At 48.5% G+C, this 24914-nt stretch overlaps 1 long non-coding RNA gene across 2 annotated transcripts in view; it reads right to left on the reverse strand.

Moving 5' to 3' along the window:
* The window catches only part of LOC111141407, a 34796-nt gene extending 15336 nt beyond the window's left edge, over window positions 1-19460 (reverse strand). Inside the window, exons 1-3 of one of the 2 annotated variants that reach the window (XR_002640199.1) lie at window positions 19190-19460; window positions 18416-18536; window positions 11539-11610 (exon numbers count right to left, since the gene is read on the reverse strand). This is a non-coding gene — a long non-coding RNA (uncharacterized LOC111141407). Of the gene's footprint in view, window positions 1-11538; window positions 11611-11778; window positions 11874-16065; window positions 16149-18415; window positions 18537-19189 lie in introns of those variants that run through there. The other variant, XR_002640200.1, reaches the window with a different exon arrangement.
* Window positions 19461-24914: the final 5454 nt, after the last annotated feature.

Raw genomic sequence — 24914 nt, forward strand, 5'->3', positions numbered from 1 at the left:
CACACTCCGCGGCTTGTTCGATTTCTCCATCAGTATCTCGCTGACTTGTCTTTGGCAAGAGGACCGGCCTCCAGAGGGACCTGCATGTCGAGAGCCTATCAAACGCCTGTTTTATTTCCTCTAGCGTTGGCTCAGGGCGGGATGTCTCCTCCAATCCGTGGTTTGCTGTCTTCATAACTGTGCTTCAACTGCCCTGTCTCCCCCTAGGGTGTTGGTCTCTATAGCCTGTTTCATTGAGGGACCGCTGAGGCCTGAGGCCCGGGGAGAGTCTGTGCAGCAGGGAGACTCCCCCTGGCTACAGGTCCAGCACCCCGGAGGCCAGCCCCCCGGGCAAGGAGAGGCATGGTGCTTCCAGGCCCTCCTCCTGCTTTGCCTGAGCCTGGTACACAGAGGGAGTGAATGAAGATGGAAATCCAGGCCCTGCTGCACCTACCAGCAGCTTCCAGCCAGAGGAAGGGACACCTGTGTCTGACTCACAGTGGGTACCTTGTGAGCAAGTAGCAACCCGGTTCCTCCCCTCGGCCCAGGACTGAGAGGGAAAGCAGTTCATGGGTCAAGGCACCCCCCCACCCCACTCCCCAGAGGTCCCACCCACTGGCTTCCATCTTCTCCCCCAGATCCCACAACCGGTCCCTCTCAGAAAACAGCTGTGTTCTGGTCTTGAGAACAATGTTTCCCAAACCTTAGTGTGGCTTAGAATGATCTGGAATACTCATTAAACCCCAGTGCCTGCATCCTGCCTTCTGATTCAGTAGGGCTTGGAATTTGCAAGGATTCGTGTTTTATCCCATGTTCCCAGATGCCGCTGGGGCTGTGGGTGAGGGGCCACACTTTGGAGAAACGCTCTCATGGCTCCTCCTCCTGGCTCAGCGGGAGGATGAAACCACCTCAAGGGCGGCCTCCGGGCCCCACGCGGCCTGGGTGTTCAATCAATACATATCGATTTCAGTGAATGGGAGCAGTGAAGGGTAGATTGTTGATTGACTCTGGGATCCCATGAACAACTGGCTCCTTTATGTCCAGCCCTATTAAGTTAATGGGAAACTCAAGGGCACGGGCAGCGTAAAATGCGCGGGGAAGCAAGGCTTGACAGTCAGTACAATTGAACTCTGGAGAACCTCCTTCCGAACCGTCAGAAAGAATAAAATAATCATGGTAGCCACCATTTATTAAGCCTCTGCTCTGAGCCAGGCCCTGAGCCCAGCTCCTCCTGCAACCAGCCAACAGGGCTGCAAAGGGGGGACGGCGTGCACCCCCATGTTACATAGGAAGGTGAACAGATCTCAGCCCAAGGTCTCATGAGCCACAGGACCCCCTGGAGCTCCCTGCCCGCATGCATGTGTGCACAGATCCTGAGAGCGTCGCCACCCTGCCTCTCCAGGGACCCAGAGAAAGCTGGAACTCCCAAAAGCCACACGCCAAAGAAGGGTAGTCCCGGCCCAGAGAGAGAATCAGGTGTATGGAATCAAACAGCCTGATTCCGAAAGCTCAGCCTGCCATCAACCCAGTGCACGAACTTGGGCAATGCCTTCACTCCAGTGCCTCGGTTCTCTGAACTATGAAATGGGAATAATGACAGCCCCGGGATGCTGTGGGATTCGATGAGAACAGATACCAGTTGCCTGGTACAGTGTCTAGCTCTTCATCGGGGCTTGGGAACGTTATTCCCTCATGAAATGGGCGCCTTCCTCTTTAAGCATGCATTTTGGAGGGACAACTCAAGAGACACATTTAGAAATGTCCAGCAACCTCGGAGCAGGGGAGAGGGAGGGAATGCAGAGGTAGGTCCAGAGGCCTATGAGGAGGCTGGTGCTATAGGCCTAAGCTCAGCAGGGTGGGCGAGGAGACGGGCTAAAAGAACTCAAGAACCCATAGTCATGAGTAGAATCCATTCCAGGACCCAGTGGGAGCCTCCATGTCACTGGATGTGGAAAGCAGTGGCAGTTCTAGAAACCTTCATCCAGGGAGTGCCCATGTCTAGTTTGGATACCCACAGGCAGGAGTTGAGCCTATAGGATGCCACACTTAAGTCATTGACAATATGCTGGGGGCCTCAACTCCAGAAGCCCTCTGGGGGGGGGTCTCCCCAGATGGTCTAAGGTAGAAGAAACTAGGAGGCCCCCAGATGGCCTGAAAGATAAGCCAATACAGTGGGCATTGGGGGGGAACACAGTCCTGCATCTAGAAGCACAGCTCTGGCACTGGCCAGCAATCACCTTGACTCCTGTGAGCCTCAGTTTTCTTATCTATAAAATGGGAATGATAGAAATGAGGCCTATCTTCAAGGTTGCTGGGGACATGCATGTTGAGCTCTTAGCCACAGGGGCTTGTCATGGAGAAAGCTCCTATAAATACCAGCGGTTATTATCACTGGTGTTAAGTTTACACCTGCGAGATCTTAGAGAAGGCTACAAAAACGGAGTCTCGGCTTTTTCATTTCTAAACGAGTATGTTAACAGAATTTATCCCCATAAAGTGGTTTCAAAAATGAAATGAGATCATGTATGTCATGCTCGTAGCATACAGTAAGCACTCAGTAGGAAGACTTCTGACTAGAAGCACAGATAGCCCCATAGCTAGGGTGACCAGCTGCCCCCATTTGCTGGGGACTGTCCCATCTCGGCACTGAGAGTTTCATGTCTTAAAAATCCCTCTCTCTCAAGTGAACCGGGATAGTTAGTCACCTTCCAGGAGACCACCGGGCTGGGGCCTTTCCTGCTCTCCCACGCAGCAGACTGGGCCCCATGTCAACCTATCTCAGAGCGAGGCCGGGCTCCAGGCTGCTCCTGGAGTCCAGAGGACCCCAGGATTCCAGGGACAGTGTTCTGGGGACAAAGAATTTCCTCCAGGCTCCGAGAAGCCCACATTCAGACTCCCAAGATGACAGACCCCCGGGCCAGATCACAGACAGAGGGACAGAGTCCCGGGACGATGGAGATGATCTCTGAGGGTCCTGCTGGAATCAGAGAAGGGAGGAAGCCATGTTCTTCACCATGAATAATGCAGGACAGGAAGCCCGGCCCGTTCCCAGCCAGGCTGCTGCTGAGCACGAAGCCTCCCAGCTGAGCCTGGGAAGCAGTTATCACTGGTGGGTGATTAAGTTACTAATCCTTCAGGGAGAAGACATTTAGAGGCCCATATTAAAGCAGCGCGCGGCAAAATTACATTCCGTTTCAATTTAGTTTAGCAATTCCCGTGATTTAGTTAAATGAAAAGCAATTGTTCCAATTAATAGTATTGAATGTTATTCGTCAAAAGTGTCAAAACAGCTCTGTGGCTGCATTAGTAACCCATTCTCTTGTCAGAGATATGGGTAATTCCCCAGGATAGGCTGGGAAAATGGTAGGGTGTGGGGGGCTTTGGGGAAAAGGTCAAAATCAGAGGGGACGTTGACATGCACGTGCACCTGTGTCTGCTCACAGGCCTGTGACCTCTAGGCCTGGATGGGTGTACACATGGGCACGTGTGTTGTGTCTACAGATCCCAACTGTCCCAAGTGTGCACATTCGTATGTACTTATGTGCCTACATGCCAGTGTGCCTGGGTGAGTGGGCACACGAGTGTGCACCTGTGTGTGGTCAACCCTGTGCATACCCTATGCAAACATGTGCAAGTCCTCATGTGCCCACAGATGTGTGCATGTGAGAATTTGTGTGCACGTGTGCACAAGTATTTAGATAGCTATGCATTCAAGTGCGAATGGGTACACGCGCTGTAACTCTGGCCATGCTGGTGTCCAAGGGAAGGCATTGTGAGTGTATATATAAGGTATGCAGGTGTTCAGCTACGTCTGTATATATCGTAAACATCTGCCTATATCAGGGCGGGAGGTGAGGGGCACTTGCTGCCCTGAGAGTTTAAGAGAAGACCAACCTGTTCCTATCCTTATGCCACAATTAGTGATTTGGCTTCTCTCTGGGACACTGCCATTCAAATGCCGTTTCCCATGAGGCCAGAGGATTTCTTTCTTTATTTATTTTTTTTTAAAGATTTTATTTATTTATTTGACAGACAGAGATCACAAGTAGGCAGAGAGGCAGGCAGAGAGAGAGGAGGAAGCAGGCTCCCTGCTGAGCAGAGAGCCCAATGCGGGGCTCGATCCCAGGACCCTGGGATCATGACCTGAGCTGAAGGCAGAGGCTTTAACCCACTGAGCCCCCCAGACGCCCCCCAGAGGCTTTCTCTGTCATGTTCACAGCTGTATTCTCAGGACCTAGAAGAAGGCCTGGTATACGACATATACTGAGTGAATAGATTCATAGATGGATGCGGAACAGATCGATGAACGATGGACAGAGGGATGGGTGGACAGGACAGACAGCCACAGGCCCCTGGCTCTTTCAGGCCTCCCACTTGTGTCTGGGCTCCGCAGTCTTCTCTCCTCGCTATGAACGCCAAGCCTCAGTCCACTAGCACCTCTTTGGAAAGCTTTATACTGGACAGGTAGCTGGCTCAGAGGGCTCACAAACTACCAAGGCTAAGAACAGGGAGGACAGGGACTTCTTCGGAGAAACTGGAAAAGAGCTAAGCACGCCTGGCCAGGCAGGCCCAAGAGGACACAACCACAAAAGGCCCTCGGGGCTTCTATACCCTCCAGCCAGGGTGACCCCATTTGTCTCGTGACTCGTGCCTGAAGCTTCCAGCTGCTGACTCTGACCCAGACCTGTCCTTCTCTGTCTCTGATTTTCTTCCTGCCCCTGACCCCTTCCACAGCATGGGGAAGCCACTTCCCATCTCTGTCCAGACGCTGATGCAGCCCATCAACATCCCATTACTGCAGACAGGGAAGACAAAGGCAATCTACCAATGGCTGCCTATCTCCAGTGTACTCACCCCCCCAGACTTCCCTGGGCCTTGGCTCTCTCTGGAGCTGACAAGACCCAGAGCAGGCCACTTTGTGTGGCTGTCCTTCCAGTCATTTTGAGCTTTGATGGGGGTGAGCCTGGTCCACCTGCTGTCTGGGCCTGCCCCCTAGTGGCTGACTCTGGCCCACGCTCCGCCCCCACCCCATGGAACCAACTGGATCCCGATGCCCCCCTCAGTCAGCCTAGGCCAAAAAGAATCTCCACAATGGTCTGTGAAAAATAATAAAGGGAGACGTTATTAAAGCGGACTAGGAAGGCGAGAAGGGAGGCCGGAAGGGGCAGCCACTCCACTCTTTATCAATCACAGGAAGAATGATCAGTTACAGACCCCAACAGAAGAGACTCAACAGGAAAGAATCCTCAAGGACGGGTCCTACCAGGGAAAGGTGTAACTGAATCCCTATAGGAAATCGCCCACCCCTGCAACTCAGCCAGTCAGAAACCATCATCACCCCGAACTGCTTTTCTCCACAGGACTTTCTCCTTCAAACAACCCCTCCCAACTTCCTCCTTCTTCTCCATAAAATAATGTTCCTCTCCTTTGTCGGACTTGCCTGTGGTTTTTGCCATAGCTTGCACGTCCCCAGTTGTAATTCTCTGCTATTGCCAAATAAACCCCTTTTTGCTGGCAAAATGACTTCTATTTTTTAAGGCTAACAGGCCCCATTTGCCCCTTTCCAGATGCAGCCACAGCCATACCGGCTCCCCTCAGATGCACACGACAGAGGCCTGGCTGCCCAGAGTTTGCATTGCCCTCAACACCCCCCAGGCTCTCTGTGTGAGTGGCTATCCATCAGGATAGTGATTAAGCATGAAGAGGAAGTGTTAGGATATGATCCCTGAACCCACCAGGCTCATAAAGACAATAGCTGGGACAGTGGCGAGAGGCACCCGGCGTCCTGTCTATTTTGGGGAGGCCCCGAGCATGGCTGCCCAACACCAAGGGCATCCTGGGGCTCATTAATCTGTGTGGGAGTGACAGAGACAGGATAGAGGGTCTGGGAGGCCTTCCGCCAGCTGTTTCCTCCCAGCCAGCCAGCACTGCTCCAATCGTCGCGCACGGAACCCCTGGCCCTGGTCCCTGGAGACCTGGGCTTGCCAGCTCTCTGTGGCAGACCTAGCCACCTTCCCCTCCTTTCAAAGGCTTTTATTGAGAGATTAGAGGTCCCCGCCTTTCTGGGATCCACTCTTTGTTTTCTCCTGAGGGAGGCAAAGGAAGAAGTTAAACACCATCAGCCCCATCCAGGCTGAGGCAATGGAGAATACCTTGAAATATCTTTCTGGTGCTCTGTTCCCACGGCCTGGCCCTCTTTGAGCCCAGAAGCAGCAAAAGGTTAATTGCTGGGACCTTGGGCTCCACAATGGGCTGGAGCCAGAGAGCCAGGCATTAAACATGCAATTGTTAAATATCCTTCTCCCACCTCCTCCTGCTCTCCAGGAGGTAGCTGAAATTGACCAGGGTGTAATGCCCCAGAAATTGGCAAACTATTAAACATACAGGACCAGCATGGCCCCCTTTCCCAGTCCCTGGCTAGAAGTCAACACACCCAGATGACTGGGTTGGAAAGCATTGCTGGGTCAGCTTTAGGGCACAGAGACTGGGAGCATACACCAGGCACATGTTTCCTGGCACCCTAATCCGACTCTGTCCATCCTGGCAGGGACAGGAGATCGGTCCTAAGAGTCAGCAGGCCTGGACCTGCAGATGTTGCTCGGGTCACATCACCGCACTGATCCTTCATTTCTCAGCAGGAAAACCAGAGCCATGATAGCCCGTTCTCGGACCAGAACTTGAAAGACTCCCAGTGAGAAGTGAATAGACCATTGCTTGTGAAACATCGAGCACATTGAGGCCATCGTGGGACCGGCTGAGAGTAGCTGTTCAATAAACCAGCTGTTGTCACTGTTTACTGTAGTATTTTTATTTCCGTTGTAAGGTATTTTAAAGCTCAAATGACAGAATAGCAGTAAGAATGTTTGTACTTGTTTTTTCTTTAGAATGTTCCCAATGATGTGAGCCGAAAGGGGTTTGGGGCCTTCATCAGCAGAGCGGGCACCCAGGTCCCAGCACAGAGCCTGCCCCAGGATAAGAGGCCAAAGACTGGCAGGTAACCAGCCACACAACTTAGCAACTTTTAAGGAATGTGGCATTTTCTAACATAAAAAAAGTTTGGTGCTTTCCCTTTTCACTTGGGATAGTATCTCAGTGTTGAGATTTGCAGACCCAATATACCTGATCTTAGCAACTTGGCACCCAGGACAGACCCTGACATCAGGGACCAACCACTGCCATCTTCCAACAAAGGAAGACCTGACCTGCTGCCTTGCTGGAACCCCACCAAAATCAAACATCAAGGTCAGAAAAAATGAGTTGTGTTTTCTCCAGGAAGGACTGTCTCTGGCCCATGGGTGAACAGAGTACCTCTTCTTTGTTCTTCAGCCTTCCAGGGAATGCCTGGTGGGAGGTCACAGGCACCAAGAACCTTGGGCAGCTCTGTCATCCCCTCCTACCTGCTCCAGCCTCCCCTGTGCGGGGCAGGGCTGGCAGGGCAGGGGTGCTTTGCTGAGGAGAAGCAGAGATCAAATCCCGCAAGAGACTCATCTAGGCTCAAGCCTTCCTGTGGAGGGCCTTGCACAAATACTGGTGTTCCTTTGAGCTCCTGGGTTGGTGACTGCGAAACAAGGATAATAAGGCTGACCTCAATATTCCGGTCAAAGGAGTCTATGTGTCAACGTGGGTGAAATCCCACGGCATGATCAGTGTTTAGGACGGATTTGTTGGTGTTCTTCCTTACCACTGTGCAGTTTTTGCTTGGGGGGAGGGAGCAGAAAATGTGGTGTTACTTACCTCGGGCTAACTGCCCGAGCCGAACCCTGACCCCAGGAGGCATACGTCCACCTCTGACCTCCCTGTGCAGGTCTGTAGGTACGGTGTGTGTCGGACCTGTCTTCCCCAGACCTTTCATGAGCCCAGGTAGCCAGGAGCCTAACTGGGAGGTCGCATTACTTAATGGTACCTGATCCGCCTGTACAAGGCAAGGCGCTGTGAGCAAGAGGGCAGAGCCTCAGAACCTCAACTCTTTGCACAAGGCCAAAATGATAAAGGCCTGATGTCATCACTACTTGAAGAGAGGAATCCCTGGCCACTGGCAGCCTGGGGGTGAGTGCCTGTGCATGCGTGTACGCATCCCCATGCGTGTACCAGGACACTGATGGGTGCATGTTTCCTCCTTTGTTCTTCCTATGCGAGTGCACATGGGCTGGGCATACATACTTCCTGGGCATGTGACCAGGAAAGGTCCACGTATAGATACGTGCAGGCACACACTTACGCGCAGACGTGAGGTTGTGCGCCTGCGTTGACACACGAGTGTCGGGTTGCGCTTATGAAGAAGTGAACGCAGTGGCCGCTCGGTCCTGTGGGTGCCCCTCTGGTTGCCAACAGTCGACCGTGGCTGCAGGTGAATGGGAGTGCAAATGTGCGTGTGTGTCCTCGCGCGTATTTTTAGGAACAGTACAAATAAACAGCATAAACAAGATGGTTGGGAGGAGGGGGTTTTAAATACTTAGGAAGACAAACAACCCCCACAAGGACTTTGGAAAGCACTCGTTAGGTACAAATAATGTGTATGCTAATTACAAATTACTCTTTTCTGCTCATTAAAGCAGAACTGCTGCTCTTTATTAGTTCAGTTCCGGGTACTCTGCACACTGGAAAATAATAAAAATGACTTTGGAGTCAGGAGGATGCCTGCATGGGGCTCAGGGAGCCATCTCAGGCTATGTGAATAGTCACCCAGACCAGGGGCCAGGCCAGGGATGTTGACTTCCGTTTGTACCCACACCTACATTCAATCAGTCACCAAATTCAGTGAAGCCTACCTCTCTCCCTCCATCTCCACTGACTCCACGCTAATGTGGGCCCCCCACCCCTCCTCTGACAGCCCTGGGGCAGCTGCCCGCACTGCCCCCCCCCAACTGGTCCATCTGGTTGAGCAGATCATTCTTTCTATCCCAGCCCTACTGGCTGGCTCTGCATGGTGGGCTTTTGCTCACTCTTGCAAACCCCAACCCCTACAGCCTCTCTTTGTCTTCCTCTGCACTTTGCACCCAAACATGTTTATTGGTTTTCTGCCTATCTCTCCAACTAGACTGCTGGCAGGGGCTCTGCTCTGGTGACTGTTCTGGGCATACCCAGCACCTATAACACTTTCTAGTAGACTTTCAGTTAATATGTGCTGAGTGACAACTTAATGTCCTTACCCTCTCTATTATCATTGTATTATCAACCCTCCCTATTATCACTGTAGCTGATAGGACCTGCTTCACTCCTCTGGGATTTAGGGGTTTTATTATGATTAAACACTAGCTTGAGCTCTGCATTCTGTATTCTGAGGATGTCCTTCTCCTCTTTCAGGACCACTGCACCACTGCTTTTTGATAACTTCCAGTTGTTTTTGTTTTTTTTTAATATATATTTTATTTATTTATTTGACAGAGATAGAACAAGTAGGCAGAGCAGCAGGCACAGGGAGAGGGAGAAGGAGGCTCCCCACTGAGCAGGGAGCTGGCACGGGGCTCGATCCCAGGGTCCTGGGATCGTGACCAGAGCTGAAGGCAGACACTTAACTGACTGAACCACACACAGGCCCAGATAACCCCCAGTTCTATTAATTAATCCTGCTCTTTTCTGAGTAGAGCAGCATGAACTCAGGTGCACCACCTAGGGACCAAAAGGCAAAACAACTCTCAGAAAAAGAAGGCACCAGAAGCAGCCTTCTTGGTGGCAAGCAGGATGCCATCATGGCAGTCATCATGCCCAACACACGTCCATCTGAGGATGATGGGTCAGAAGAGGCTCTCAGTCTCCATCACGCATTCTAGGTCCTCATCACAAGTCCAGGTTCTGCTCCCCACCACCATCCTATTTTTGTTTTGCCTTTGTGCCCTTCCTACCCAACTGACATCTGCCTGTCTATCTTATTCAACCACAGTTCTCATGTGGGACCTGGAAAGCCAAACCACTCTGCTCCTTCTGATGCTCCACAGCCCTATGAGAATATTTGTCCATCCCCTACCTCATAGCTTTCTAATTTCAGATACTCAGAAGTATGGACTTAGTGAAACCACAAATTTCTGCTTGCAACATTTTCCAAAGCCACTGGTTACCCCTTCACTTGAGATTTTCCTAACAAAATGGTACACTCTTATCCCTCTTCCCAGAGATTTTCTTCACGATAACTTTATATCCCTCCCTATAACTCAGAAGCAGTGTTCAACTTTCAGGAGGCAATGTCTCTCACCATCACCCAAATGGTTACTTATCTGAAAATGATATAATTATTTGTTTATAGGTTAGCCTCCTTCAAGGCATGCCAAGACATTTTGAAGGCAAGTTTTAACCCATCAATTTCTCTATCCTAAGCTCCAACCCAGGCTTTTTCCTGAAAATCTGGGACATCTAGAGAGAAGATGATACTGCCTTTCCACTTCTCCCCAGCTCAGGAGTCTAAGAGTTCTTGGAGTTTCCTAAAGATCTAAAATCTGGACAGGAAACTATCAAAGAACACATGAGAAGGAAAAGTAGTTGTCAAAATAGTGTAAGGAAAATGGAAGTCTTGCTAAATGGACCCAACACTGAGGGTTTTGCAAGGTCATGTGCATAAGTGAACAGCAGGGACTTTCTCCATAAGGGACTGCAGCTGAAGCCTGTCCAAATATGACAAAAAGGAGATCTGAACAAATGGAGAGATATACCATGTTCATAGATAGGAAGACAATAACCTGTTGGCAATTCTCTCCAGAAACAATCAATCTCTAAATTCAGTGAAAAATCTGCCAACATAAATAGTGACATACAATGAGTTGATCCCAAATTCATAAAGATGAGTAAAGAGCAAAGAATAGCCATAATAATTTTGAAGAACAAGGAAGAAAAGAAGGAAGAGAATGAGGGTGGAAGGAATAATTTCTCCTACTAGATATAGATAGCAATTATTCTTACAACTCAATAATAAAAAGACTCAGCTTTTAAATGAGTAAAGCATTTGAAGTCAGGTTTCTCCAAAGAAACACAATAGCCAATAAGCCTGTGAAAAAATACTCAACCTCATTAGTCATCATAGAAATGCAAATCCAAACCACAGTGAGCGATCACTTCTCACCTGCTAGGGTGGCTATAATCAAGAAAAGGAAAATTCATGGGCACTGATAAGGATGTGGAAAAGTTGAAATCCTCATATGTTACTGGAGGGAATGTAAAATGGTGCAGCCAATTTAAAAAATAATGTTGTTGTTCCTCAAAAAGTTAAACATAGAATACCATATGACCCAGCAATTCCACTCTTAGGTATACAGTCAAGAGTATTTAAAACATGCATTCACTCAAAAATGTAAATAGTACACAAACATTTGTAATATCAGTATCCGTAATAGCCAAAAAGTGAAAAAACCCAAATGCCCATCGACTAATAAATGGATAAATAAATTGTGGTGTATCCATACCATAGAATGTTACTCACAAAAAGCAGTGGATGAATCTTGAAAACATTACATCATATGTATGAAATATCTAGAATAGGTAAATCTATAAACAGAAAGTAGATTAGTGTCAGCCGAGGGCTGGGTGGGAAGGGAGCTGGATGGGATGTGGAATGTGGAGGTGATAACTTACGGAGTAGAAGGGTTTTTTCCAGGGTGATAAAAAAAAAATTCCTTAAAATTGATTGTTGATGGATGCACAAATCTGTGAATATACAAAAGATACCAAATAATACACTTTGAAAAGATGAACTTTATGGTGTGTTCATTATAATCTCAACTTTTAAAAACAGTAATTACAAAGCCGTAGCAACTAAAAAATGCAGTGCTGGTGGAGGGATGAACACATCAAAGATAAAGTCCTGAAGCTTACCCCCACATAAAGGAAGCGGGTATAGGACTGCACTGACATCACAGATCAGTGGAGAAGTGCTCTAACCTGTAATGCGGCTCTGTACAACTGGCTCTCTATATGAAAAGGAAAATAAAATTTAATCGCACAGCATGCCACTTACACACATGAATTTCAAATAAATTGAAGAACTTAAGTGTAAAAAAAATAAAAACTCAAACTTTCAGAAGAAAATATAGCAAAAATACCTTTATAACATCCTGAGAATGAGATTTTTCAAACAAGATGAAAAAGCACAAAGCAAAATAAGAAAGATGGAGAGTGTTCTATATTAAAATGTAAATCATTGGAAGAACATACAATACCATAAACAAAGTAAAAGGGAAGCACATAGCCAACAACGGATTGGTTTCTGGAATGTTTACGAACTCCTAAAATTAATTTTAAAAGTCATTCAAACAATACAAACAATGTAAAAATGTGCGAGGATAGGAACCAGCAATTTACAAAAAACACCAATGACAAATGTGAACAATTCTCAAAATCGCTAGCAATCAGGGAAATACAAATTAAAACAATGAGGCACCACTTCTCACTCTTCATATTTTAAGTATTTATGAGTTTGCAGCAAGGATGTGAGGAAATGAAAATTCTGATAAACTCTTGGAGGAAGTATAAGTTGATATAACCATTGTGAAAAAAATCTGCCGGTATCTGGTAAAGATGCTTACCCCAGAAGGCTCAGCTATTCCCATTGTAGATCTGCATCTTGCAGAGGAGAAAAAAACACAACATGCAGGGACCCGTGAATATAGAGACTCTTTGCAGCACTTTTTTTTTTAAAGGTTTTATTTATTTATTTGACAGAGAGAAATCACAAGTAGGCAGAGAGGCAGGCAGAGAGAGAGGAGGAAGCAGGCTCCCCGCTGAGCAGAGAGCCCGACGCGGGGCTCGATCCCAGGACCCTGAGATCATGACCCAAGCCGAAGGCAGAGGCTTAACCCACTGAGCCACGCAGGCACCCCTGCAGCACTTTTTATAATAGTGAAACCCTGGACACAACCAAGTTCAGAGGAATGAACAAGGAAAGGACAGAATATAGCTACAGTTCCGTGTAGAAGATTTCACTTATTTGTGGGACATAAGGAATGGCCTGGAGGACATTAGGAGAAGGAAGGGAAAAATGAAGGGGGGGAAATCAGAGGGGGAGATGAACCATGAGAGACTATGGACTCTGGGAGTCAAACTGAGGGTTTTAGAGAGGAAGGGGTTGGGGGGGATGGGTCAGCCCAGTGATGGGTATTAAGAAGGACACAAATTGCGTGGAGCACTGGGTGTTATACACAAACAATGGATCACGGAACACTACATCAAAAACGAATGAGGCACTGTATGGTGACTAACATAATGTAATAAAAAAATAAAAATTTTTAAAAAGAAGAGCAAACAGAGGACTTAGACCTCTGTGTATCAACATTGATACATCTCAAAGATATGACGTTCGTTAAAACTTTTCAACATTATACGATATGATTTATATAAATTTTAAATATTCAAAACACTATGCCACTGGTAGATACAGATTATACAAGTCAATTTTTAAAACATGAAAAGACTCTATACCAACTTCAGTTGGATGATTAACTCTGGGTTAGGAGGTGGAGGAGAAAAGAACGGGGTGCCCACTTCTTTAACTGTATTGTGACATCTTATCTTCCATCGAATTCATCCAAATATGGCAAAATACTAATGTTTGTTAAATCTCAGTGGTAGATAAATGGATGTGTGTTCTGTCATTGTCTGTCATTTTCTATATTAAATATTCATAATTTTTTTAAATGAAAAGATGTATCAGAGGCCACAAGATTCAAGTCAGGAGGCCAGTTAGGAATCAGTTGTAGGGACATGGGGAGGAGGTGACAGGAGCACACAGACTGAGATGGTCTCAGGAGCTGTGTGTGAAGTGGACAGAGTTGAGGAAGTAGTGGGGCAATTTAGCAGGTAAGATCAAGAGAGACCAGAGACTGGTTAGATAATGCAGGAAAGAGAAAGAAAGACCAAAACGCCATGTGAGTTTCAGCTAGGGAACTGGATGAACCACTGGGTGGTAGCCATTGACTAAGCGGGGAAGGAGGAAGGGAGGGACAGACTTGGGCAAATAATCACTTAAGTGAGAAATATGTCTGTTTCAGGAATTAGGCCAATAGACTAGACCTTATCTAGTGATCAGAACCAAGACTTGGTGGTTCTCGGGATCTAGCAGGGACAACGCTTAGGGTGGATATACATTTGGGGCATTCCCCAAAATAGAAGGTCTTGGGCCCAGAGAGAAGAAGCCTAAAAATGTGACTGAAAAGAGACCCGAAAGGTAAAAGGAGAACAGAGTGCGGGGCCCTAAGAATCAAGAAAAATGGGAATTTCCAAAACTGCACACAGAGGTCAATGCCATCTGGCACTCTGCCAGGTGAAATCAAGTCCCAAAATTTCCACTGGATGTAACAAAACAGAGGTCAAGCTGACCTGGGAGAAGGGACCAAATTGTGGAGGAGTCACTGCGGGGGCAGGAACAGTGTCAGCAAGGGTAGATGCTCTGAAGTAAGCCTGAGACCAGATCCCACAGTACTGTGTGCCTCTGGACACATTACCCAATTTCCCTCTGCTTTAATTAGCTGTCGACTCACCCAGTATTAATGTATCCCCGGGTTATTGCAAGGATTACTAGTACTAAGCAAGTTAGCACATTCACTATGTATTGTCACTCTTCTGACAAGAGTCCCTGTAGGCACAGCACAATTATTAGGAAATATGGTTGACATGGGGAAGGAGACAGGGTAGGAGCTAGAAGCAGCACTGGACAAAGTGAGGGTGGATGGCCGAAAGATGCTGAACCTATTTAGGAGCTGCTGGAAAATCAGTAGGAAAAACGTTCGGAGATTCAGTGACAAGTTGATGGAGAGGGTTACCTGGGAAACCTGGGGTTTCCGAGAGCATAAACGGGAGGATCAGTCTCATGTTGGAGGCAGTCAACCTCTTCTACTAGGGCAGGAAGACACATGGCTGCAGGCAGAGCTACGCTCACAGGTGGGCAGGCAGGAAGTTCACAGCACATCCTTCCTCTGACTCGATTGTAATTGGTCTTTCAGTGACCCAGTATATGAGGTTGCCTGTTCATGGTGAAGAAGAGATTGGACAGGGGCACCTGGGTGGCTCAGTGGGTTAAAGCCTCTGCCTTCGGCTCGGGTCATGATCCCAGGGGCCTGGGATTGAGCCCCAAGTTGGGCTCTCTGCTCAGTGGGGAGCCTGCTTCATCCTCTCTCTCTCTGCCTGCCTCTCTGCCTACTTGTGATCTGTCAAATAAATAAATAAAAATCTTAAAAAAAAAGAAGAAGAAGAGATTGGACATCTGAAAGACATCAGATACCAAGGACATGGACACTTGGGAGAAAAGGAGAGAGACAGAGAGGCAGATTTCTCGGCAGCATGGAGAGCCCAGGACAGGCTGGAGACCAGGAATTTGCAAAGCACCCAGCCCAAGCAACCAAGCAATCACTGGTCTCTGGTGGTCTACCAGAATTTTCTGCCATTGGATAAATGAGGAGATACAGGAGCCAGTTAGACTCAGATGATCAGGTAGGTGCCAGATTGTACCAAGGAGGTCATAAGGGCCCAGACATACAGCTGGCAGCCAATGGAAGGAAGGACATGGCTGCTGGACAGGTAAACAAGACCTGGAACCAAGGCACAAGGCCAGCGCCACAGTCCTCAAAGGCTGACATGACTCTGAGTCCCAGAGCGATGAGCTGGGAAGCTTAATGGTCTATCCTGCTCCAAGTCAGGGCTAACCCAAAAGCGCTCATTTACCTGTCTTAGAATCTACCAGAGAGCTGGTTAAGCATACAAATTCCCCCACCCAGTGCTTAAAGATTCCAGATCAGTAGATTAAAGATGGGAAACCTGCACTCAGACTCACAGCAAAGTTTGAAAATCACTACTCCACAGGGCCAACCTTCTCCTGCTGGGGGTTGTCCCAAGACTCAGCTGGGCAGAAGCTGGGTGGCAGACAGGGCTTGCTAGATAGCATCCCATTCCAAAGTCCTGGAGGACTCAGGGGCTAGTCAACCTGCAGCATCCTCCAAGACACGAAGGGGTTAAGAAAAGTGCTGGGAACCTGCATACTTTTATTACATTATAGGGATGTTATTGCATTATAAATAATGCCACAGGATGCATTATTTATACATTTAATATCGGGCTTGCTTATAAGTCAGATCTCTTCACTTTTAGATAAATACTCTGTCTGCAACCCACCTCCAGCAGCCAGGCGCAGACGGAGTGGAGAGTGCGCTCCTGCTCTCGCAGACATCGGAGGGAGGGCAGACACATGTCAGAGACAGCAAAAGCCCTGTGATGGGAAGCAGATAATGTCTTTATGAAAACTAACAGATGGCTCTTTTGAAAGCCCTTTCAGTTCTCCTCTGTTCTGATAAGAGCGGGTAAGCAAGATGCACTGAAGGGAGCTTTATGGGTTTGTACTTATTGTCCTAAGAGCCCCAGGAGTAGGAGACAGAGAGGCCAAGAGCAGCAGGCAGAGTCGGGGGGAGAAGGTGGGAAGGACGCCTGGCTCCTCAGCCTGCTTGCTGCTGGCACGCATCAGGGCGCTGAACTGTCCTGTTAGCTCGATTGCAAAATCGAAGCAATGCTAGCAGCTCTTTCTCGTTCATTTGAATGTCTGTTCATATTCCCCGTGACAGCTTTCCATGTGCTTTATGCTGTCCTGTTTGGAGCAAAGCGTTCACCTCTAACTCTGAGGATTTCTCCCTAATTTTCCCTCCATCCAAGAAACTCTTGTGTACTTGGATGGAGGAGGCTAGTTTGGCGGCAGTGTTTCCTAAACTCTTCTGTCTTACACCTTCCAAAACTTAAAGTCATTAATTTGGAACTACACACAACATACAGACACGGGTATGTCAGTTGGTGGAAAGCAAATAAGGTCTGTAGTGTAGCTGATAGTAACATACCAATGTCAGTTTCCTGGTTTCAATGGATCGCTGTACTATAGCTCTGTGAGACACTGTCACTGGGAAATATGCATGAGGACAGGGTCTACCTCAAAGAGGCGCCCACTTGGCATCGACGTTTGCCACAGACATTTGGTGTCTTCCCAGCAGCCCCACTGTGTCCAGCATGGAGCAGGCATACAGACAAGGAGGAGCAAGGAAAAGAGAAGAAGGGAGAGAAAGAGAGAAGGAAATAGGAAGGAAAAAAAATACAGATGGACAGAAGGAAGGATATAGTTAGTCATGGGAAGGGCTGAAGGAGATGAAAAGCAAAACCATGTGCTATGGGACGAGCAGGCTTCTAAGGCTGGAAGATTCCAGCTCATCTGAAATGGACAACAGCAGGATGGCTGTGAAGGAAGCAGCCACCATGGGAGCAAAAGCTCCAGGCCTTGGGGATCTGGGCCACCGGAGCGTGCCTGAAAGGGTGGTCCCAAAGTGCACTCCAGCAGGGGAGTCTTGGCAATAGGTCATCCTCAGTGACAACAGAAGCCCATTCCTGGTGATACCTCCATTACAGAGCCACTCCAGTGACCTAGGCTGACCCCAGAGAACTTCAGGGACCAGGAAATTGACCTTGTTTGAATCCTGGTAGGGGCCGAATTGTGTTTGCTCAAAATTCCTATGTCGAAATGCTCATCCCCAGTTCCTCAGAGCGTGACCGTCTCTGTTGAGAGGGTCTTTAAAGACTTGATTAAGTCTTTAATAGGATAAATGAGATCATTAGTCCTAATCCCATATAACAGCGTCCTCATAAGAAGGGGAAGTTAGGAGAGATACACACAAAGGGAGGAACACATGAAGATATGAAGAGAAGGTGGCTACCTGCACCCAAGGAGAGAGACCCCAGAAGAAACCAACCCTGCCAACACCTTGATCTAGGACTTCCAGCCTCCAGAGCTGTGATAAAAATGAGTTTCTGTCTTTGAAGCTCCCCGTTCTGTGGTACTTGGTTCTGCAGCCCTAGCAGACGAATCCAAATCCCAGCCAGTTGGCCAAGTGTACTGTTGAGAAGATCCCAGAGGAAGGGGTCGGAGACACGCAAAGCCTGGGCCCAAAGGAACAGTTACTGGAGAAGAAGGGATCCACGTGCATGGGCTTGCCACTCCTCCAGCCCCTGAAAATGGGGCAAAGGGAAGAAAGGAGGTGGTGTGGCCTCAGGGACAGGAACACGCACTCTGCAATCAGACAGAGTGGCCGCGAGTCCCAGCTCCGCCACTGACCTGCTGTGTGACTTCAGACAAGTCACCTCAGCGCACCTACAACATGAAGGCAGTACTAATACCAAGACGGGAACGTGGTGAGGATTCAAAGAGCTTAATGACTCTTTGAATCAATCTCTTAGCTCCGTGCTTAGTGAGTTAGGGGGTGGTGGCGGTGGTGCTATCACCGCATGCTGTTTTGTTTTCTGATGCTCAAGAGAGAAAGACAGAGCCAAGAGCACTTGTTCAGATTTTTATAGAAAAACAAGCCCAGGGCCCTGGGGCCACCACGATGGCCCACTTGGCCACTAGCTCTGTGACCCTGGTGACTCTGATGGCTACTCTGAGTTCTACTTACTGTCTTCACGTATGCATTAAGGCCAAGGATGCATGCCTCACCTGCCCCACTGGGATCCTCCTGGGGAGGACATCAGGTGCACTGGTTAGCACCCCGCACACACAGGGAAAGGGTCATCACTACAGTCAGCCCCAAACTCCACACATGCAATTTGAATATAACCTAAGTGGAAGAGACAGAAAGTACATCTCTCACTGACCTGGCAAGGTGAGCCCAGGCCTTCCCTGCAAGCAACAACACAAACTCTCCTCCAGTTGCCCCAGCCCTGGGACCAGAGCCTTCCCTCAGCAAATCATGGCAATAAATATGGTCTGAAGCAACTCCAGCTCTTACAGCCTTAATAAATGGGTTGCCATAGTGGCAAATTCAGACGCAGAGAGCATCTTTTCAATAAAGGCTGAGAGGGTTATTAATAACGTTAATGTAGTGCCTCGTGAAGTCACAGCCTCACAGAACAGGCCTTACACCCTCCTCCCCGGCCCATCTCTTCCAGGGCTGGCCAGCAAGTCTGTCTGGCTGTGACCGCTGTGGAGTGTGACCTGGGAGAGGCACAAATGCCAGGCTGGAGTAAGGACATTGGGGACAGAGCTGGTGGGACCCCTGGCAGGAGTTCACAGGGGAGAATCTCCCCTTATTTGACCATGCAATGACCTTCCCAGCACCTACTTTCTATGAGTGCAGGAGCATAGCAGAGAGGTTGAGAGGGCATTCTTTCAAGGTGAACAGAGCTCGAACCCCAGCTGAGCTCTCCTCCATACCCTCCCTGGCTGCATTAGGTACAAAGTACAAAGGCCCTGGCATCCCCAGCAACTTACCCTGACTGCTCATTTCCCAGAGTGCTTGGGGTCATCACAGCAGCTCACCAAGTGGCTCTGGCCCTCTCCATCACCCCAGCCTGCAGCCAAGCTGGGGCCCTTCCAGTGGGCGGGGCCAATAAATTCTAAGCAGAAATGACACATGTCACTTCTGGGTCAGGCCTGTCACCATCCACAGGAGACTCTTCAGAATCCTTCTCTTCCTTATAAACAGTCAAGATGGTGGGCAGCCCACAGACCTGGGTCCTGGAATGACGGATGAGCAGCTTCTTCCAGGCCAACCTGCAAGGACACAAAGCCTGAGCTAGCAACAAACCTTGGTTGGTTTCAGAAAACAGTCACATAGCTTTTGGGGCTTTGAGAGCCAGATGGTTTCTGTTGCCACTGCTTGGCCCTGCGAGTGTAGCAGAAAAGTAGGCAGGGACAGGGGGGCCTGACTGAACCCGAGACGGGCCGGATTTGGACCACGGCCCATGGTTTGCTGAACCTTGTTTTAAGTCATGAAGGTTTGTTGCTTTGAACCTGTCCTGACCGACAGGCCCTTATCCCCTTCTGGCATCCTATATTGTTTATTCCCTGAGCACGTTTATCATCTACCTTCCCCGAGTACAACGTAAGCACAGGATGCACAGGGGTCCACTGTATCCCCAGCCGCATGAAAGTGTCTAGGAGAGAGTAGATGCTCAGTAAGTCTTCTTAAATGCACAGGGGTCCACTGTATCCCCAGCCGCATGAAAGTGTCTAGGAGAGAGTAGATGCTCAGTAAGTCTTCTTAAAACTTAACCTCCTTGAGCCTCAGTTTATTCAAGTAGTCCAGTGGGCAAAACATCACAGGCGCTACATCCCCGGGTTGCTGAGAATGCTTCACGGAATGATGCATAGTAAGTGTGCAACATCTAAGAAGGGTTCCATAAGCAGTAGCCGATATTTTTTGCCATGTCTGGAACAACTGCCTGCCCAGACCAGCTCTATCGCAGACTCTCTGCCTGCCTACAACTCAGGCTTCTCCTCTATAAAATAGGGACAACAGTTCCTGAGAATCGACATTCATAAAATGAACGTGAACCTGCACACAGAAAGATTACTTCCCAGGGATATGCCTTCTGAAATAGAAACTGACCACATCCATGGGCTGATGCTTTTTATAAATAAAGTTTTATTGAAACACGGCCACGCTCATTTGCTTACATGGTGTCTACAACTACTTTTACTTTATAGTGATGCCATTGAGTAGTTGCAACAAAAACTGTGGGGTCCTCCAAAACTAATGTTTGTCACATTTTACAAATGTGGCATTTTACAAAAAAATGGTGCTGACCTGTGTTCCAAATGACAATAACATTAAAAGAGACCAAGGCATATTGTCTTTCTCTATCAGCCTTGTGTTTGAGTAACTGGCTCTCAGGACCAAAGCACAAGGGCTGTCGTTTTTACCCAAAATTTTATTCTGGAAGACTCAAGCTGTCACTACCCCTTGACGAGAGCTTTGGAAGTCCCGTCATTGTCACACAGTAGACCCTGTCCTGTCCATCTGCGTCCATCCATCACAGGACAGCAAGGCCATCTCTGTCACTCATCTGGCCATTTAGTCATTTGACCTACATTTGCTGATCACCTAGTATACTATGGTGAATGAAAGCAACTCGGAATGAAAGTTCCAACCCGGAGTTTGTCCTTTCTTTCCCTTCTATTACGTTGCTTCCCACTCAGATGATGATGACTTCATCTAACAGGAGGATCATATCCCTCACATTTCTCCACTTTACCCTCAAGGATACTAAGGATCTGGCTCAGAAACATTCATTTGTTCACTCATTCCTTCGGTACATAAATGTATGTTAAACATATGTTATGGGATTACACAGTAGGAGTGCTCACCACAGATGCGATTCCCGCCTTCACGGGGCTTGTTGTACATGGCACATAATAGGCGCTCAACAAATATATATTGAGTGAACTTACTTCCCTAACATCCTGCTGGAATTTAGATTCACTTGGCCATGCCGTTTGCCTGTCAATGCAGCACTGTGTTCCAGAAGGGCCTTTAGAAGCCACGGGAAGTCAAAGAGGTGGTCTCATCCCTATTGTCTAACAGCTCTATGACCTCAGACAAGTCACTTAATCTCACTGAATTTAAACTTCTTGCCTGTGTGCTGTACCAGCAATCCACACCAAAGCCACAGGGATTCCATGAGACTGAGCTCAGAGAGTCCCCAGGACTGGGCCTGGACCTGGTAGAAAGTGCCAAGAGAACAGCCAGAGGCAATAATGGCTAATATTTATCAAATACCTGGTCATATAGTTCTGTATAGTTCTCGGTACCTCCCAATGCTCACAAGCCAGCCTGTGAGGCCAGAACTGTGATCACCCCCGGCGTACAGCTGAGAAAACTAGCAGAGAAAGATTGACTAACATACTCAAAGTCCCATAGCTGTGAAGCAAGAAGTCAGCCACCAAGGGTCCAATAAGTCTTGGCTTGCTCCCTCTCCACCCCCCGTATCTGTTGAAGAAGAACACTCCCTTCAGTGAACACACCTGTTGGTCACAATGGTCCCTGCTTCTCCAAGAGCCTTCCTTCCATAACCCACTAGAGAACCTCACCAGACCACATAGGTAGCTCCCTGTCAGCACCGGCAGTTTCAAGCTGGGTTCTCTAGGCCCTCGGCTCCTGCTCAGACATCTGGGGATGCAGTGGGACAAAAAGGAGAAGCCAGGTACTCATTTCCGTCTTTCCCCCCATCTCTTCACCTCTCAGAAAACCTATAGGATAGCAACTCCTTTCCTGAGTCTTCTGGGAAGACCACTGGCCCAGCCTTGGGTACATTTCTAGAGTTTCCTCAGGAACCAGAATGTGATTTATTGAGATCCAGAGTCCTCTGAGAACGTCTAGAGATGACAGCTTTCTCCCAGTGACCTCCGCCTCCACGGACTTCAGCACCACATCACTCTGCCATGGGGCAGGGGATGACCCCCTTTCCCCCATGCCAGGGAAGGCCTAAGAGCTGATTCTGGAGCCTCCAATACTGTGTGACATTGGGCAAACTATTTAATCTCACTGTGCCTCAGTTTCCCCCTTCTGCAGGTAACAGCATCGGCCTAAAGAAATGACTGATCATAGCAGAGACAGCACCTAGCTCGATGCCCGGTGCCCAGAGTAAGCACTGAGTAAATGTAGGGAGACGGTTAAAGTGGGTGCCTCTATCATAATTGACCTTCAGCGACACATAGAAGATCAGAAATAAAGATAATAATTGTGATAACAACAGCTATTGTACCTCCACTCAATGCCACACACTACGCCAAGTTCTTTGCAGACCACTTTCTCTTTTTCTCTTGGTGGCCACATTTTGGGGTAGCCTTAGCTGCGGTTCTATAGGAAATTGCAATGTGCCAAGATCACACAGCCAGTAGGTCAAAGCCAGCGTGCAAACCCAGGCCTCTCTTACTCTAGACCCGGAGGGCTAAGCCACTGCTCTCCACTGCTCTGTGGACTGACACCCTCCAAGGGGCCACCTAGACCCACCCCCGTGGTAGCCCAGCCTCCCCATGGCCCCCAGAACCACTCCTATCTAGACTGGCACCCTTCTATCTCTTCCCTGGTGCCTGAACTGATGCCCGAGAAGTGACCCACTCCTTGCAGGGCCCCCGCAAAGCCCTCCGCCTGACCCCCACATAATGAAGGGAATTAATATGGCCGAGCCTCCAGCCCAGCCGAGCGGCTTCCCAGCAGCCCTGGCCAGGCCTCTAATTGATTAGGCCATAAAGCCTGGGCACTAAATTGAAAGGAGCCGCACTAATTCTCTTTTATGTTAAATTTCTGTCTTTCCCCTTTATCGAATCCCGCGCCCAATGTCCCCTTCCCTCCCCGTCACGGGCTTGCTGTGGGCCTGTTTTTTCCGTGCACAGATTAAGTACCTAATCAAAATCTTGTCTCCCCTAATGGCATAAAATTGAAAGATAGATATTGCACTTTACACAGCTGATTAAACACTCGAATGTGGCTAAATGCTTAAAGGGCTTGTTACATTAACTAACTCTGTCATCTGCCCACTGTCTTATAATTGCGTGTGCTAGAGCAGCTTCGGGGGAGGCACACACAGCAGGACAGCCTTCCAGCCCCCTCTCAGGGGCCTCCTGCACCATGGCTGAGCCGACGTTCAGGGAGTCAGAGCCCGGGAGCAGCCACAGTGCGCCCCTCTGGCTTTGGGCAGCAGCGACAGGGAGGTCGGATCCCCCCTCCATGTCCAGACACTGAGAGCTCTCTCCTTCCACCGCCGCAACCCTTCCCACCCCTCACTCCCCACACCAGTGCCTGGCCTCTTGCCTCTGAGAGTATAAGCAACCCCCAACCCCCTCTCAGAGTGCATATGGCCAGCAGCGTCCTCATTGAAAGGCAAAGCCTTTCAAACCTTGATATCCCTCCCTCCCGTTACCCCCAGGAACTCCAACCTGCCTGTTTGGAGGCAACAAGGAAGCTTGATAGCTATGACAGTGAAATCTGGCAGGGGAAGGGGTAGGGCATGAGGAGACTGACACATACCAAGCTCCTCGATACCCCCTGCACAGTACCTCTATCTGAAGTCAGCACAGGATATCCTGGAACCTCAATCCCGTGGCTGGCAGTGTTCTCCAGAGAAACTCAGCTGATAGGATATAGAAAATAGATGATAAATAGATAGATGATAGAAAGAAAAATAGGTAGGTAGATAGATAGATAGATAGATAGATAGATAGATAGATAGATAGACAGACAAAGGAATTGCCTTACACAATTAAGGAGGATCACAAGTCCAGATCTGTAGTGTGAGCCAGCAAGACCCAGGAGCCAACGGTGTAGATGAAGTCAAAGGCTGTCCGCTGGGGAATTCCCCCTTGATCACAGAGGCCAGTCGTTTTGTACTAGTCAGGCCTTTGACTGATGGGGTGAGACCCACCCACATTATGGAGAGCTATCTGGTTTACTGAAAGTTCACCTATATAAATGTTTATCCCAATCCCAATCAATCAATCAGTCAATCAAATGTTTATCTCATCCAAAAACCCCTTCCAAGTTGACACATAAAATTAACCAACACACAGGGAGGTAAGACACACATAGGAAACTGATCTACCTAAGTTCCCAGGGCAAATTAGGGCAGCACTGGGTCTTAAAGCCAGTTGTCCTGACCCCGTTGGTTCCCTGTATGGTGGCTCATGTCAGAGAATGACAGAATGGCAGGCACAAGCCCACTGCTCAGGTTGGAAGGAAGCAGCCTTTTCTGCCACAGCTTCCAGCCCAGTGGAAAGGCACGTTTCACAAAGGAGTAATCGAACATGGAGAATTTCCCAGCATGAGAGTTAAGGAAGAGTATAGACTTGAGTTGGATCTAACCGGTTCAACCCCAGCCATGGCTACTTGTCTTTGCAGAGACCTGGGCAATTTCTTACTCTTTCCGTGCTTCCATTTCTTTATAGTTAAATAGGGAGGCCACCAGGCCTTCAACAAGCATTTACTGAACACCATCTATATGCCGAGTGCCAAGCAAGGCATGGACATTTCACGGGGAAAATACAGGCCATTTCCTGTCTTCACAGAGCTTACAGTAGATATGAGAAGAAAGGCACAAATTATCAAACCATTGCACAAATAAGAAAGTGACAAATTGTGATAAATGCAATGAGGACAAAAACTAATCCATGCATAAATAATGGTGACAGAACCCCTGAGGGCTCCACTATGAGATAA

This window comes from Enhydra lutris, unplaced genomic scaffold (genome assembly GCF_002288905.1).
Source record: "Enhydra lutris kenyoni isolate GAN:26980312 unplaced genomic scaffold, ASM228890v2 scaffoldscaffold6, whole genome shotgun sequence".
In the NCBI taxonomy this organism is placed as follows: domain Eukaryota; kingdom Metazoa; phylum Chordata; class Mammalia; order Carnivora; family Mustelidae; genus Enhydra; species Enhydra lutris.